Source organism: Pongo abelii, chromosome 14 (genome assembly GCF_028885655.2).
Source record: "Pongo abelii isolate AG06213 chromosome 14, NHGRI_mPonAbe1-v2.0_pri, whole genome shotgun sequence".
NCBI lineage: Eukaryota > Metazoa > Chordata > Mammalia > Primates > Hominidae > Pongo > Pongo abelii.
The window spans coordinates 30989922-31005634 of NC_071999.2; the positions used below are offsets into that span (position 1 = coordinate 30989922).

Here is a 15713-nt window from a genome sequence, read left to right on the forward strand (position 1 = left end):
AAAAGTAAGGTGGGATCAGTTTGTGAAAGACCTTAAATACCATCTGGAAGAGACTTACTTAGCATTTCTGAGAAAGAGAGGAGGACATGATACATTTACTACCATCGTCGAAATGCAGCAAAGGGTGGTATAGGTAAACGTATCTTTTAACTACATCAGACTGTGTCAACAGGGCAGATGAGGAGAATGCATGTAGGGTAGACCAATGACAGTCTCTACCACACCCAGATCTGAGGAAGAGTGTGACATCGGTCACAAGTGTGAGAAAAGTAAATCAAAATTTAGGTCTACAAGTGATTGTTATTTTTATTAGGATCTTTTGCTGTGTAACAATTTATTCCAAATATTAGACTTAAAAGCTCCAAACATTTCTTATCTCACAGATTCTCTGGGGTAGGAATCCAACTGGGTGCTAGCTGGGCCCTCTGAATCAGGGTGTCTCACAGACTGGGATCAAGGTGGGAGTTGGCCAGGGCTGCAGTCCCATCCACAGGCTCAGCGGGAGCAGGGTCTGGCTCCAAGCTCACTCAAGTGGTTGCCATCAGGACTCAGTTTCTCACAAGCCCTTGGTCTAAGGGCCTTAGTTCCTTGCTGGCAGGTGGCTGGGGGACTCCCTCCATTTCTTGCCATGTGATCTTTTTCATGCAGTAACTCATGACATAGCATCTGCCCTTAATCACAGCAGGCAAGTGAGAGAGCCAGAAAGATGGCAAGATGGAATCCCGGGTCATTTTATAACTTCCTCTCACAAGTGACATCCCAACCCTTTGGTCCTGTTCTGTTCATTAGGAGCAAGTTGCTAGATGCAGCCTGCACCCAGGGAATGAGATTACACAGGGGTACGAATCCCAGGAAGTAGGGTCATTGGGTGCCATCTTAGAAGCTACTTACCACAATGTCAGTCACAAATTGTGCTATTTCTAGGATGAGTGGTTCCACCTTATTACAGAGTTCAGAGGGAGTTGCCCAAGAGTAAGGACAGTTTGGGCTTATCTTTCCTAATGCATTCCCTTCTGCCTGCTTGAGTTATGTAATTCTTTCGAAAACACACAGACACACACACATAGCACACTTTCTTGTCTCAATATTGATAATTGTATTGTTTTTAACTTTTCTCTGTTACCTTCCTAACTTTAAATTATTTTTAAACCTCTATTTTTGTTTCATCAACTTTACTCTTGCCCCTCGCTATATAAAATGAATTCTTACTTACTTTCCTCCTTCTGTATCTCCTCTCCTATTAACTTTATCTTTATGTTTCCAAGGCTGTCAATGTTTTTATCATGAGTCTCATGTGCTTTCTCATGAGTTGAATCCACACATTGATAATCAATGAATATTTATATGATTTTTATCATATGTGTTCCCTGCAGAGCAAACTAGTATCTGAAAATTACATTGTCTTGTCTATAGTTTCCTATGTTCAATTTTATCGAGCTTTTGTCTTCCTTAGTCAAACTACAGTAGACTTTGGGAACAAATGTATCATCTCTCTCTCTTTCTCCCCGTCTCTCTCCATACTGTGAATATCATAAAACTTTTTATTTTCTGCTAATTCAGAACATAATTTTCTACTCCAGTTTTGGGGGTTTTCCTGTCATTTCTAACTGAATGAAATTTATGCCTTTTTCACATCTTTAATGTATTCCCAAGTTTCCCTACTGTAGGTCATCTTCTTCATTCTTTAAGACATTATTTTCAGAACATTAGGACCTTCTGTTCAATCTGGATCTTTTCTGTAGAAAAGCCAAAGTTGTATGTTCACCAAACTGCTTAAGTTTTTCCTTGGCACACACGAAGATTGTCTCTCCCGGATCATTTAGGCGATGTCATGTGATTAATTTTGGCCAGTGGAATGCAGCCAAATGCAATGCCCAGCACTCTCACCTCTAGTCTATGAGAAATCTCCCATACACAGTCTCCACTATCACCCCTTTCATAACAGTCTTGGGCTGGTGATGTTGATCAACATCAACATCTGTGTAGATGATCGCGTTGATGATGGTGGCATCACAGTATAGAAGACATCTCTACATTTGAGAAACCACTTGGTGAAAAGCCACCCAGGATCATGTATTTTAGACTGTATGGGTAAAAATCGATGTTATGGTTTTTGGAAGTTTTTGGATTCAGCAGTTAGCGAATTCTGATTAGTTCAGAAATTAGTGCTGCACATAGTGCCACAAACTCTCACATGTAGCACTGGCTCAGTGGTCAAGTGGTGGGCAGCAAGAAAATTGATATCAGACTATAAAAAAAATAAAGGTCCATGTTACGCATATATGATGAAAGTGTTACCCGCAATAACTTTGCAAACATCACTTGCTCAACGACCAGTGGATTTAGAATACCATTGTTAGTGACTCTATTTAGCAAGTGATTGCAAGAAAAAGAAGAGCTCAGAGAGAACTGGCTGATTTGCAAGCAGAAAGACAAGAGAAGAGAGAATCCAAAGATTCTAAGTCTTAAAGGACTGAAAATACTAACTTCAAGTGGTGAGAAATGGGATTTAAAAGGGTTTGATGTAATGGCTTGGTGAGATGTCTTGGTTGTATGGCATGATTGAGCCTTGTGGCCAAGATCAGATTAACAGTGTGGTTTTCCCACTTAAACAGATAACTTCAGATTAGCAGTCATTAAGAGAGGCATGCCCAGCACTTTGGGAGGCCGAAGTGGGTGGATCACCTGAGGTCAGGAGTTCAAGACCCACCTGGCCAACATGGTGAAACCCCACCTCTACTAAAAATACAAAAAATTAGCTGGGTGTGGTGGCGCATGCCTGCAATTCCAGCTACTCAAGAGGCTGAGGCAGGAGAATCACTTGAACTCAGAAGGTGGAGGTTGCAGCGAGCCGAGATCGCACCAGTGCACTCCAGCCTGGGCTACGGGAGTGAAACTCTGTCAAGCAAAAAAAAAGAAGAAGAAGAGAGTCATGTGGGCTAGGATGAAAAAAACTGAAGCCAACTTGAGAACTATGTCTAGGATGAAAAAATTGGGGTGTTTTTAAAAAACTTGAAGTAAAAGAAATTGCAAAATAAAATGTGAAGAATTTTTAGTTTGTGCAGCATTCTGAGAAGTAGCATGAAAGGGGCCTAAGGAAAATAGAAAGCTGGGTTAGAAATAAGACATGAGAGAGAAAGTGGGCTGAGTTTGCTGTTAGAAGGCTGGAGCACAGGCGGAGAGCTAAATGGAAGCTTCTGTTGGCAGGAAAAGCCAAAGGACTTATAACAAAAAAAAGTACCATTCTATTTTATTTTTATTTATTTACTTATTTATTTTGAGATAGGATCTCACTTTGTTGTCCAGGCTGGAGTGCAATGGTGCAATCACAGCTCACTGTAGCCTTGATCTCCCAGGCTCAAGAGATCCTCCTACCTCAGCCTCCCCAGTAGCTGGGACTACAGGTGAACACCACCGTTCCTGGCTAATTTTTTAAATTTTTGTAGAGATGGGGTTTCACTATGTTGCCCAGGCTCTTCTCGAACTCCTGAGCCCAAGCAATCCTTCTGCCTCAGCCTCCCAAAAGTGCTAGGATTACAGGCATGAGCCACTGTGCCTGGCCTCTATTTTAAATATCTTGTGTTTGCTCGATGTAATATTGGCTGTGAAGTCGAGTCCAGCTGACCTGGAATTGACTTGAGTAGTTTTACTAAAGTACTTGCAGGGCCCTCACCCCTGGTCAAGGCATGAAAGATACTAACTCCTGGTGTTTCTTTGTAACAGTGGGTCTGACAATTTTGTATGAGTCTGTCAGGATTGTTTATTGATAATAGCAAGAAAAATGGTTCAAACCTTGTCTCAGTGAGACTCTCCCCAGAGTGCTCTGCCATTGGGCTTGGTTAAGTAACAAGAAGATGCCTATGTGACCAGTGAGGTGTGGGAAACAGCTGAGATTACATTTTGGACTCCTGGGTTCTAAGGTGTTCCATGCACCAGCCAGTGGCTCCTGATCTGAGAGAGAAAGTGTGTCTATGCAGCCCTTACAGAGGGAGCACTACTGGAGTTCGAGGCAGCCCTTGGCCATGAAGCACAACCTTACTTTAATGCAGTTGCTATAGTGTATTCCTTTCCTGCAATAAACTAAATTTGTGGCCATTGTCATTTTGAGTCCTGTGTCTTGGGCAATTGAACCCTAACTGCTGCCTTTAGTGAAGATGGCCAACTCATCCCAGTTTGTCCACAACCTTCCTGGTTTTAGCACTGAAAGACCCGCATCTCAAGAATACCCTCAGTTCTAGGCAAACTGGGACAAGTGGTCATCCTACTGTTAGTGCAAATATAATTCCCCTTCATCTTACTTCCCCATTACTTTCAAATATTCAGTAGAAGTCTACTACTATTAATACAGTGGTTTTGTGTTAGTGGTGTTTAAGGAAATCTAAGACAAAAAGAGCCAGGCACAGTGACTCTGGCCTGTGATTCCAGCAATTTGGGAGGCTGAGGTGGGAGGATCGATTGAGACCAGGGGTTCAAGACCAGCCTGGGCAACATAGCAAGACCCTATCTCTACAAAAAAAATACAAAAATTAGCTGGGTGTGGTGGCACACATTTGTAGTGCCAGCTACTCAGGAGGCTGAGGTGGGAGGATTGATCACTTGAGCCTGGGAGGCTATAGTGAGCTGTGATCACACCATTGCACTCCAGCCTGGGCAACAGATCAAGACCTTGTCTCAGAAAAAGAAAAAAAGGTGGTGTTCCCAGTTTAGGTTGAGGGAGAATAGAGAAAAGAAAATAGCTGCAAAAGATGAAATGAAAAAGAAATCAATGATTTGATTAAGGTAGGAAATTGGAGCCAAGATGAATAGGAGAAATAGAATATCTAAGAATCCTGAAAATAAGTGCAGAAGAAGGCTGGATTTCCCATGGTATTTTGGCTGTGGGTTCTAACACTTTTTATAGAATATCAGAGGAGGAAATGAATCTGAGCAGCTGGAGGAGATAGGAACACCGAGGATCACAGCTGGGAGTAGCGAGGATAAGGAAATGCAGCAGAGCCCTTTGTTCCTGCAACACTCTCAGGTCCAAGAGTAAAATACACTCATGGCCAAGGCCACAGATGTGCAGGCCTCCAGTGAGCAGAAGTTGCTGTATGAGGGGCTTTCCCCTTGGGAGGAATCGCAGATGCTGGGCATCACACAGACCCTGCTGCTTGTGTCCAGGACAGGTTCAGAAGGGCTGGACCAGGAAAACTGGCATCTGGGGTGGCTTCACTGTCTGGTTTCATGTGGGGGTTATATTCCAGTTGTTTGTCTTTAATGAGAAATATTACAACTCTTTAAATATAAACGACATGTACAAAAGGGGAAGGACTCATTTTTCTAAGAAGATTTGGGTATTGTTTTACTTAAAGGCAAACAAACAAACAAACAAAAATAGGGATTGAGTTGACTTTTCAAGGTCCTTTCTGGGTCTAAGTTTCTGATTCTATTCTAGAGACATAAACTGGTTGGGGTGTGATTCGTCTTATTTTCAATTTGAAAATCCAGTAAAGTGTGCTGTCCGTGATGGACAAATTATAAACACTCAAATAACTGGAAACTGCTTACTGCTGATCTTTTATTCAATATGTTTTGACTAAAATCATCAGCTATTTTTCAAAAGTGATTTGCAGAAATAGAAAATGGACTGACAATTATTTTATTTATTTATTTATTTATTTATTTATTTGTTTGTTTGTTTATTTATTTTGAGACAGAGTCTCGCTCTGCCGCCCAGGCTGGAGTGCAGTGGCATGATCTCAGCTCACTGCAATCTCCGCCTCCTGGGTTCACGCCATTCTCCTGCCTCAGCCTCCCGAGTAGCTGGAACTACAGGTGCCCACCACCATGCCTGGCTAATTTTTTGTATTTTTAGTAGAGACAGGGTTTCACCATGTTGGCCAGGATGGTCTCGATCTCCTGAACTCGTGATCCACCTACCTCGGCCTCCCAAAGTCCCGGGATTACAAGCGTGAGCCACCGCGCCCAGCCTGGACTGACAATTAAACAAAGCTGCTATTAATATAAAAATAACACAAGTCAAGACGGTGAACATGATAGTTGAGGGTTTCTTAGAATGACCACTACTTAAAATACCATTTGACACGATGTCATGCAATGTACGGTGGGTGGAGAGCAAATACTCCACTCCCAAAAACAATTTTTTTTCAATTAAAAATAACCCATCTGGGTACACTGCACTCTTTCTTGGCTATTCTTCAGATCAACTTGTGACAATTTACACTGAGGTCCTAGAATGGAAGCATCATTTATGCCTCTCAGAATATTTCAATAGCAGAAAGTTTTCAATAGCAGAAAATACTACAGTCTACAGATGTTTTGGTGGCTGGCAAAAGTTTCAACTTGGACTTCAAAAGGGAATTGCAGGTCAGAACAAACACCTAATATTGAAATGCCCATTCTCAAGCAACTTAGCAATGTGGTAAGTCATATTTAACATGTAGGAAATATGAACAGTAGAAAAAATTGCTTGAATTTTCATCATCCCAAGATAATCATTGTTAACATCTCAGGACACAGGATTCTGGTCTTGTCTGATATGCATGGGTACCACATACACAGAATCATACAACACATGCTATTTTGAAGCCCGTTTTCTTCTCCCATTTTATAAAATCTGAACATTTTCTCACACTGATACATCCTTTTATAGCATGATTTTAAATGGCTTTTGGATATTTAAAAAGATGTATATAACATAACATATTTAACCAGTGACCTACTATAGGACATTCAGATCTTTCTCCAATTTTTGCTTCTTTACAGTATTTTTAACTGAACCTTCTTGTACTTAGATCTTTACCTTCAATTTTGATTATATGCTTAAAGTAAACTTCTAAAATCAAACTGTGTTCAGGTAAAAGGGAGGCATATTTATGAAACTTTTGGCACACTTTGACATTTTGCCCAACAGAGAATGAGAGGGTTTAGTTTACCATACTCTCATAAATGCTGGCTTTATTTGTCAAGCATTTCCAGTAAGGCAAAATGTAGTGGCTCACTGTGTTTTTCACTAATTTTACTACTGATTACAAGTGAAGTTAATTTTCTAATTTTTAAAGGTCACTTGTATTCCCCTGTATCTGTAAATTGTTTATTCTCTTTGCCTTCTTTTAAAAAAAATCTACTGAGGTATTGCTTTCTCTAATTGTTCATCATAGCTGTCATAAATCCTTTACCTAACTTTTAACTTGTATTTTAACTTAATCTGTGGTCTCCCAGAAATTTGTTTTTATTTTGAATAAATAGGAAACAGAACCCTGTCAAAAAAGAAAACTAAATCAGTCAAATACTGTGGAGGAAAAACCTGCACAAAATCAGCTTCTAGATTATCTTTGAGTCAAATGACTTTGTGGAATTCCATCACAGTGAGAACTGGATCTCACCCTAACAGGTGGCTATAAATCCCTGAAAATAAGAAAGGAAAAAAGGAAATGTGATAAGGAGTATAAAAATTCTGATTTATGGATTTATCTTGATCAGAATCAAGTTCAGGAAATAGCTTAGCATTTCAAAAAGAATTGAATTTTGGCTCATTCTTCAAATGAGTTAGATTCACAAGTGAAATAAAATATTCACAATGTTAAAGTTATTTTAAATGTTGGCTTTTAAGATCTTTGTTACAATTTGCTTTCTCCTGCAAATATCCTCATATATGGGTCCAGAATATGGATACAAACATACACCTTGATTTGTGGTTGACTATAAATACATTTATTGTAATTTTGCTGTGAGACTACTGCAGATTTTCCTAAACGATCAGCACTTTGCTGAACCTAACTGGCACTGAAATTTTAGCATTAAAACCAACCAAAGGAACAAACTCTCTCTTTTCTAGAATAGGGCGAAAAGGAGGTAAAATTTCTTTAGTCTTACTCATCAGTTTCATTTCTTTACTTTCCTTTAGTCTCTTTTCAAATCCAATATCTCTGATGAGCTAAAATTTATTTTCTTTGGTAAGTACAAATATTATTATAATCATGGGTCCTTCTTTCCTCCTTAAAAATTTCTCCTAGAAATTTTATAGCATCAGCTGTTACCTTTAGGCCTATCATCCCTTTCAAATTGATTTTTCATATGGTGTGAGGTAGACGTTGAAGTTCAATTTAAAAAACATATATGTATTATTCCAGCATGGTTATTCAGTTATTCCAGCATGGTTTGTTGAAAAAAGATGATCATTTCTTGAATTAAGTTACCTTAGATCTTTTGTAAAATATCAATTGACCGTATACATGTATGCTCTCTAGTCCATTCCATTAATATACATGTCTTACCATACACACTATCTTGAGTACTATACCTGGCCTTATAATAAATCTTAGAATTAGAAAATACATGTTCTCCAAATTTAACCTTTTTTCCCCCCGAATTATTTTGGCTATTCTTGGTCTTTGATATCTCAATAAGTTTTAGATCCAGCCATCAACTTCTACCAACAAAAAAGCCTGCTAAGGTATTATTTAGAATTACTTTGAATCTGAAGATAAATTTGGAAAGAACTAGTATCTTATCAATTTTTAGTCAGAATTACCCAATTCATGAACATGGTATGTCTCTTCATTTATTTAGATCATCCTTAATTTCTCTCAGCGATATTTTGTAATGTTCAGTGTTTGGTAATATTCTGTTAAATTTATCACTAAGTATAAATCGTATTATAAATGGTATTGTTATTTATTATTTTAATTAAGACTGTGTTGATTAGGATTGTGGAGAACTGACATCTTAACAATAATGAGTCTTCCAATCCATGGTATATCTCTCCATTTATTAAGTCTTCCTAATTCTTTTGAACAATGTTTATTATTTTTTACTTCACATATCTTGCAGATACATATATATTTTAGACTTATTTTTACTTCCTATCTTTTTGTACTATTGTAAATGTTATATTAAATTTCATTTTCCAATAATTGCTAGGACATAGAAATGCAAACGTTTTTGCATTTGATTTTTTATATGGATCTCATAGCTTCAGATTTTCTGAATTCACTTAATAATTCTAGTAGGTTTTAAAAAATGTAACAGCTTTAATGAGATGTAATTCACATGTCACAAAATTTACCCTTCTAAAATATACATTTCAATGCATTTTAATTGGTTAGAACTGTGTAAATACCAGCACTCTCTAAATTTAGGACATTTTCATCATCTTTAAAAGAAACCCTAAATCTGTTAGCAGTGTCGCCTCATCATTCCCCAACCCTTCCCCCTCCTGACTCCAGCAACCGCAAATCTACCTTATGTCTCTGTGGATTTGCCTATTCCAGATATTTCATGTAAGTGGAATCATAAAAGATGTGGGTTTTTCTGTCTGGCTTCTTTCACTTACCTTGACATTTTCAAAGTTAATCCATGTTGTGGCATATATCAATATTGCATTCTTTTTTTGGTCTAGTAGCTTTTTGTAAGACACTTCAGGAGTTTATCAATAAACTAAAATTATCTGAAAATAAAAAGTTTTATTTCCTCTTCAATCTGTATTTTTTTTCCTCTTACAGTACTTGCTAGAACATTCAAAACAATGTTGGTTAGAAGTTGTGAGAGCAGACATTTTTGTTTTGTTGCTGATCTTAAGGGAAAAAAATTCTGTTTTTCTGTATTTAATGTTAGCTGTGGGATTTTTATAGATGCCCTTAATTAGTTTTTTATTTTTTTGAGACAGAACCTCGCTCTTTTGAGCCAGACTAGAGTCAGGCTAGAGTGCAGTGGTGCAAGCTCCACCTCCCGGGTTCAAGTGATTCTCCTGCCACAGCCTCCCGAGTAGCTGGGGCTACAGGTGCATGCCACCACACCTGGCTAATTTTTTGTATTTTTAGTAGAGACGGGGTTTCACCATGTTAGCCAGGATGGTCTCCATCTCCTGACCTTGTGATCTGCCTGCCTTGGCCTCCCAAAGTGCTGGGATTACAGGCGTGAGCCACTGCTCCCAGCCAATGCCCTTAATTAGTTTCAGAAGTTTCTTTCTTTTGCCTGTTTGCTGAGAGTTTTTGCCATTGATAGTTGTTGAATTTTGTCAAATGCCTTTTCTGCATTTTTGGAGATGATTATATAGTTTCTCTCCTTCACTCTTTTAAAATGGTCAATTACATTGATAAATTTTCAAATGCTAAACCAATTTTCCTTCCTGGATTGAATTACAATTGGTTATTATGTGTTATCCCTTTTATATATTTTTGAATTCAACATGTAAATATTTTATTAAGAATGTTTGTATTTATGATCATGAAGAATATTAGTATATAGTTTTATTTTCTTGCAATGTCTTTGTGTGGTTTTGGTATCAGGTAAACACTATCCTCATAAAATAAGTTGGGACGTGTTCCTTTCTATTTTTTGGAAGGGTTTGTATAAAACTGATATTGTTTCTCTCTAAAATATTTGAACTATTTCATCAATAAAACTATTTGGATCTGGAGTTTTCTTTAAGGGAAGTTTTCAAACTAAAAATTCATTTTCTTTAATAGATAAAAGACTATTTGGATTTTTAATTTTTTCATGTGTGAGTTTTGGTAATGTTTCACTCACAGAATTTGTCTTTTTCATCCATGTTTCAAATTTACCAGAATAATATTGCTCATAATATTCCTTTATTATCATTGTAAAGTTTGTAATACCTCTGTGGATGTCCCCCTTTGTATTCCTGATATTGATCATTAGTGTCTTATCTCTTTTCTTGATTAATCAATCTAGTTGAGGCTTATCAATTTAATTGATGCTTTCAAGGATCATTTTTTTAGTTTCATTTATTTTTTTAATTGGTTTCCCATTTTTATTTAATTAAATTAAATGTTCCATTTTTTATTTAACTTTAAATTTAAATTTAATTTGCTCTTCTTCTTCTTCTAGAAAACTTAGTTCATTGTTTTGAGTTTTTCTTCTTTTCTAATATAACATTTAAAGCTATACATTTCCTTCTAAGCACTACCTTGCAGCATCCTATGAAATTTTGATATGTTATCTTTTTACTATCATTCAGTTAAGAATATTAAGTATTTTTTCTCTTTATTTTTTATTTAAGTCATAAGTTCATTATATTTGTGTTTTTTAAGTTCCAAATATCTAGGGGTTTTGGAGCCAGCTTGTTGCCTTTAAATTGTAGTAGTTAATTTAATTTTATTATGGTCAGAGAATATAGTCTATATGATTTCAAGCTTTTAAATTTATCAAACCTATATTTTACATTGATGAATACTCCATATGCACTTGAAAAAAATGTGTATCCTGTTGTTGGTGTAAGTAATGCATTATAAATACTAATTCAAAAAAACAATTACAAAACTTACCAGGAAAAAATAAATAAATAAATATTAATTCAATTAACTTAGTCAATACTATTGTTGTTCAAATCCTCTATGCACTTACTGATTTTCTACTTGTTCTATCAATTACTAAGAGAGGAATTTTGAAGCTTCCAACTATAGTTGTGAATTTGTCTGTTTCCCCTTTAAGTTCTATAATTTCTTACTTTATGTGTTTTGAAGGCTTGTAATTGTGTGCATATACTCTTAGGATTGTTATATATTATTGATTAAAATGGTCCTTTTATCACTATGAAATGTACCTTGTTATCTCTAGTAATATTAGTTAACCTGAACTCTACTTTTTCTGATATTGCTATCTCCAGTAATATTAGTTGACCTGAACTCTACTTTTTCTGATATTAATATAAGCAACCCACTTTTAGTGTTTTCGTGAATTATCTGCTTTTCCATCCTTTAAAAATTATCTACATATTTGAATATTTTTAATGTGGTAAAAATCACATGGCATTAAATTTACCATTTAGCCATATTTAAGTGTACATTTCAGTAGTGTTAAGTATATTTACTTGGTTGTGCAATAGTTCACTAAAACTTTTAAATCTTATGTATTTATATTTAAAGTTTATTTCTTGTCACTACCACATACTTGTATCTTGCTTTTTTTCAGTCTGTCTCTGACTTTTGAGTATTTAAGCCATTTACGTTTAGTGTACTTATCAGTATAGCTGGGTTTAAATCTACCAGGTTTCTATTTATGTGTTTATATTTTGAGACAGAGCCTCTCTCTGTGTCACTCATGCTGCAGTACAGTGGTGAGATTTTCGCTCCCTGCAACCTCTGCCTCCCAGGTTCAAGTGATTCTCTTGCCTCAGCCTCCCCAGTAGCTGAGATTATAGGTGTGCTTCACCATGCTCAGCTACTTTTTGTACTTTTAGTAGGCACAGTGTTTCACCATATTGGCCAGGCTGGTCTTGAACTCCTGGCATCAAGTGATTAGCCAGCCTCAGCCTCCCAAAGTGCTGGGATTACAGGCATGAGCCACTGTGCCTTGGCCAACTTTCTATTTATTTTTAATTTGTTCATTTTCTGTCTTTTTCTCTTTTTCTGCCTTCTTTTTAATTATTTTGTGGTATTCCATTTTGTCTCATCTACAGGTTTATTAGGCAGAAAGGTTTTAGTGGTTGATCTAAGATTTACAGTGTATATCTTTAATTTATAAAAGCTTACTTTTAAATAATATACCATATAATGTAAAGTGTAAAGACTGTATGATGGTATACTTTCATTTTCTCCCTCCCTTCCTTCATGCTGTTGTTAATATATATTTTCACTTCCAGATGTTATAAACTTCACAACACATTTTTGTTTTGCTTTAAATATAAATAAGATATTTATTCAAATGAGAACATAAGATTATTTTATATTTGTACTAGAATTACTATTTCTGGAGCTCTTTATTCCTTTGTGTAGATCAGATTATCCATCTCTTATGCTCCTTCTGCCTCAATAATTTCCTTCACCATTTCTTTTAGTTCAGATTCATTAATGATAAAATCTCTATGTTCATCTGAAAATACCTTTTCTTTCCCCTTCACTCTGGAGAACATTTTTACTAGCTATACAATTTAGGATGACCATTATTTTTCTTTCAGCAAATTGTCTTTTGGCTTTTCTGAGAAGTCAAGGTCGTCCTCTATTTGGTTTCCCTTTGATAACTTTATAACATGTTTTTCACTTTTAGCTGATTTCAGAATTTTTGTTTTTATTCTTGAAATTCAGCCAATTGATTATGATGTATTTTGAGGGTGTGTGTGCTTTGTGTGAGTGTGCGTGCACACCTGTGTATGTGTGTGTGTGTGTTTAGCCTGCTTTCAGTTGGTTGTGCTTCTTGGATCTTGATGTTTGGAAAATGTTCTGTCTTTTTTTATTCAGCCACTTTTTCTGTTCCTTTCTCTATTTACAACTCCAAAGCAACTTATAATGCATGTAAGACTGCTTGATATTGTCTCATAGGTAACTGAGGCTGTCTTCATTTTTTTGTTCAACCTTCTTTCTCTTTGTGCTTCAGTTTGGATAGTTTCCATTACTATGTCTTCTTTTTATTTTTCATTCTGCAGTGTCTAATTTAATCTACTGCTAAGCTTATTCAGTGAAGTGTTCCACTTATGTATTGTATGATTAAGCTCCAGAAGTTTTATTTGGTTCTTTTACTATTGTTTCTATTTCTCTCCCTATCATACTACCCTTAAGACCTTAAACATGTTTATAATAGCTGTTTTAAAGTTCTCACATGCTAATTCCATCATCCCTGTCATTTCTTGGTCTGTTTCCATTGACTTACTTTTATCCTGGTTATGGATCATATTTTCCTGTTCTGAACAGCATTTTGGACTGGATGTTGGACATTGTGATTATTAAATTCTTAAGTGTCTCAATTTTGTTTTCCATTACTTTTTGTTTTCTTTGTTTTTTTGCAGGCAGTTATATTAGTTATGTAGCCTCTTGATGCTTTAGAGGCCTGTTTTTTAAGATTTAAGGTAAGCTTTGTTAAAATAAGATTAAAAGTCTGGAATAGTTCTTGCTTTAGTGCTAGGAGTTCGAGATGAGCCTGGCCAACATGGTGAAACCCTGTCTCTACTAAAAATGCAAAAATTAGCTGGGTGTGGTGGCATGTGCTTGTAATCCCAGCTACTCAGGAGTCTGAGGCAGGAGAATCGCTTGAACCTGGGAAGTGGAAGTTGCAGAGAGTTGAGATCGCACCACTGCACTCCGCCTGGGTGACAGAGTGAGACTATGTCTCAAAAAAAAAATTAGTATAATGTTTTCAAGGTTAATCATGTTGGAGCATGTATCAGTACTTCCATCCTTTTTATGGCTGACTAATATTCCATTGTGTGGATATACAACATATTGATAATCCATTCATGGATAACTTTTTGAAAATTTAATTGGATTTTACTTCCAATATTTTCCTTTTTGCCTTATCTTCTTTCAAACTGGTATCAGGATTTTTGGTTCATTTCCTCAGAGGTGTCATTTTTCCCAAGACATAAAATAGAAGTAGCCTTCAAGAATTTCTGGTCTTTGTTTCTAATAACCCACTAAATAGAATAGGGTCTGAAAAACGGGATTTGTCCCTGGACTAGAGGAGAGAGTTGAAAGGCATCTCTTTGTTCCTGGGGAAAGCCCCCAGAAGACAATGTGCTCCAGGAGTGGCATATGGGGGTTTTCCTGGGGATGGGAGACATGGGTATGGGGGTTTCCAACCTCCCCAAAGGTTCCAGCTCCCCGCACCTGTCACAGAAGCCTCATCGAGCTGCCAGACCAAAAAGGACCATGTGTCTTGCTGGTGACTGTGTGGGCAGATGACAGAAGAATGAAGTGTTCCAATGCTTTGCACTGTGTAAGACCCTGGAAAGTTGGTACTTCTTGAGGCAGAGCCGCAAGAATGATTGAGGTCAAATTTCTTACTAGTCCTGTTGGTTGGGAAAATCAGAATGGAAATTAAACTGATTTATAGAAAATAATGAGATATATTCATTCTTGCACACCTGACTTTGAGGCGTGAGATGATACTCACTACGTGAGTTCATTGAAATCAAGAATATGGTACGAATTTCATACAAACAAAAGGTGATTCAAAGTGACAGAACATCCTGCTTAGAAAAATGTTTTCTATGTCGCCTCTTGCCTTTAATTTGTGAGTTTTCTTCATGACCTCTTTTCTATTAGGCAAGATAGCTTTATTATGCAACATGACATCTTTTATCATTTTTCCCAAAACAACTTGTACCAAAGTTTAAATTTTGGTAAAACATAAACTTTTAATTTTATACTTCAGGCTGAGCTGATGAACAAATCATTTTACAGACAAAGAAAAAGAAACACATTTGGTAAAACATTGAAGAAAAATAAAGAAAAAGCAAATCGGAGTCCCCCATTATTTATACCCAAGAATCTTGAGTGTTTGGGAGTGCCAGAGCATTCTACCAGTCTCAGTGAAGGACATGAGTACACACTACAGTAAGCGGAATCTTAGTTGTAGGTGAAATCAGGAAAAGCAACTCTTCTTGCATTTATTTTTAGTAGTGTCATAAGAACGACCTAGTTCTTCCTGCGGGGCCACAGATGCTTCTGTTTGAGAAAATGCATACCCACCTGGAAGAGTAAAGTACAGGAAAATCCGTTAGGAGCACTAAAATCCAGTGAACATTCTGGTGATAGAGATGGAGACTCCAGCTGGACAGAATATGTTGGATACATCAGTCAGGCAAGCAACTTGGGCAGGGAAAATGGCAGATATGATGAGGGAGTGGTGATGGAGTGGTCTGCAAACCCGGCCATATTAGAATTACTTAGGGATACGTTTAAGCATATCCATTTCTGGGTCCACAGTTGCTTTGTGGGGAGCTGGATGTCGGTGTGTGCTTTTTTTTTTTTTTTTTT

The 15713-nt window shown here is 36.8% G+C and overlaps 1 protein-coding gene across 8 annotated transcripts in view; it reads right to left on the reverse strand.

Moving 5' to 3' along the window:
- Positions 1 to 15068: 15068 nt before the first annotated feature.
- RNF6 (ring finger protein 6) overlaps positions 15069 to 15713 on the reverse strand; it is a 140234-nt gene continuing 139589 nt past the window's right edge. For all 8 annotated transcript variants that reach the window (XR_010136647.1, XR_008512510.2, XR_008512511.2 and 5 more), the window contains one exon: positions 15069 to 15425. The gene's annotated coding sequence lies outside the window, so the exon portion shown is untranslated. The remainder of the gene's footprint in view (positions 15426 to 15713) is intronic.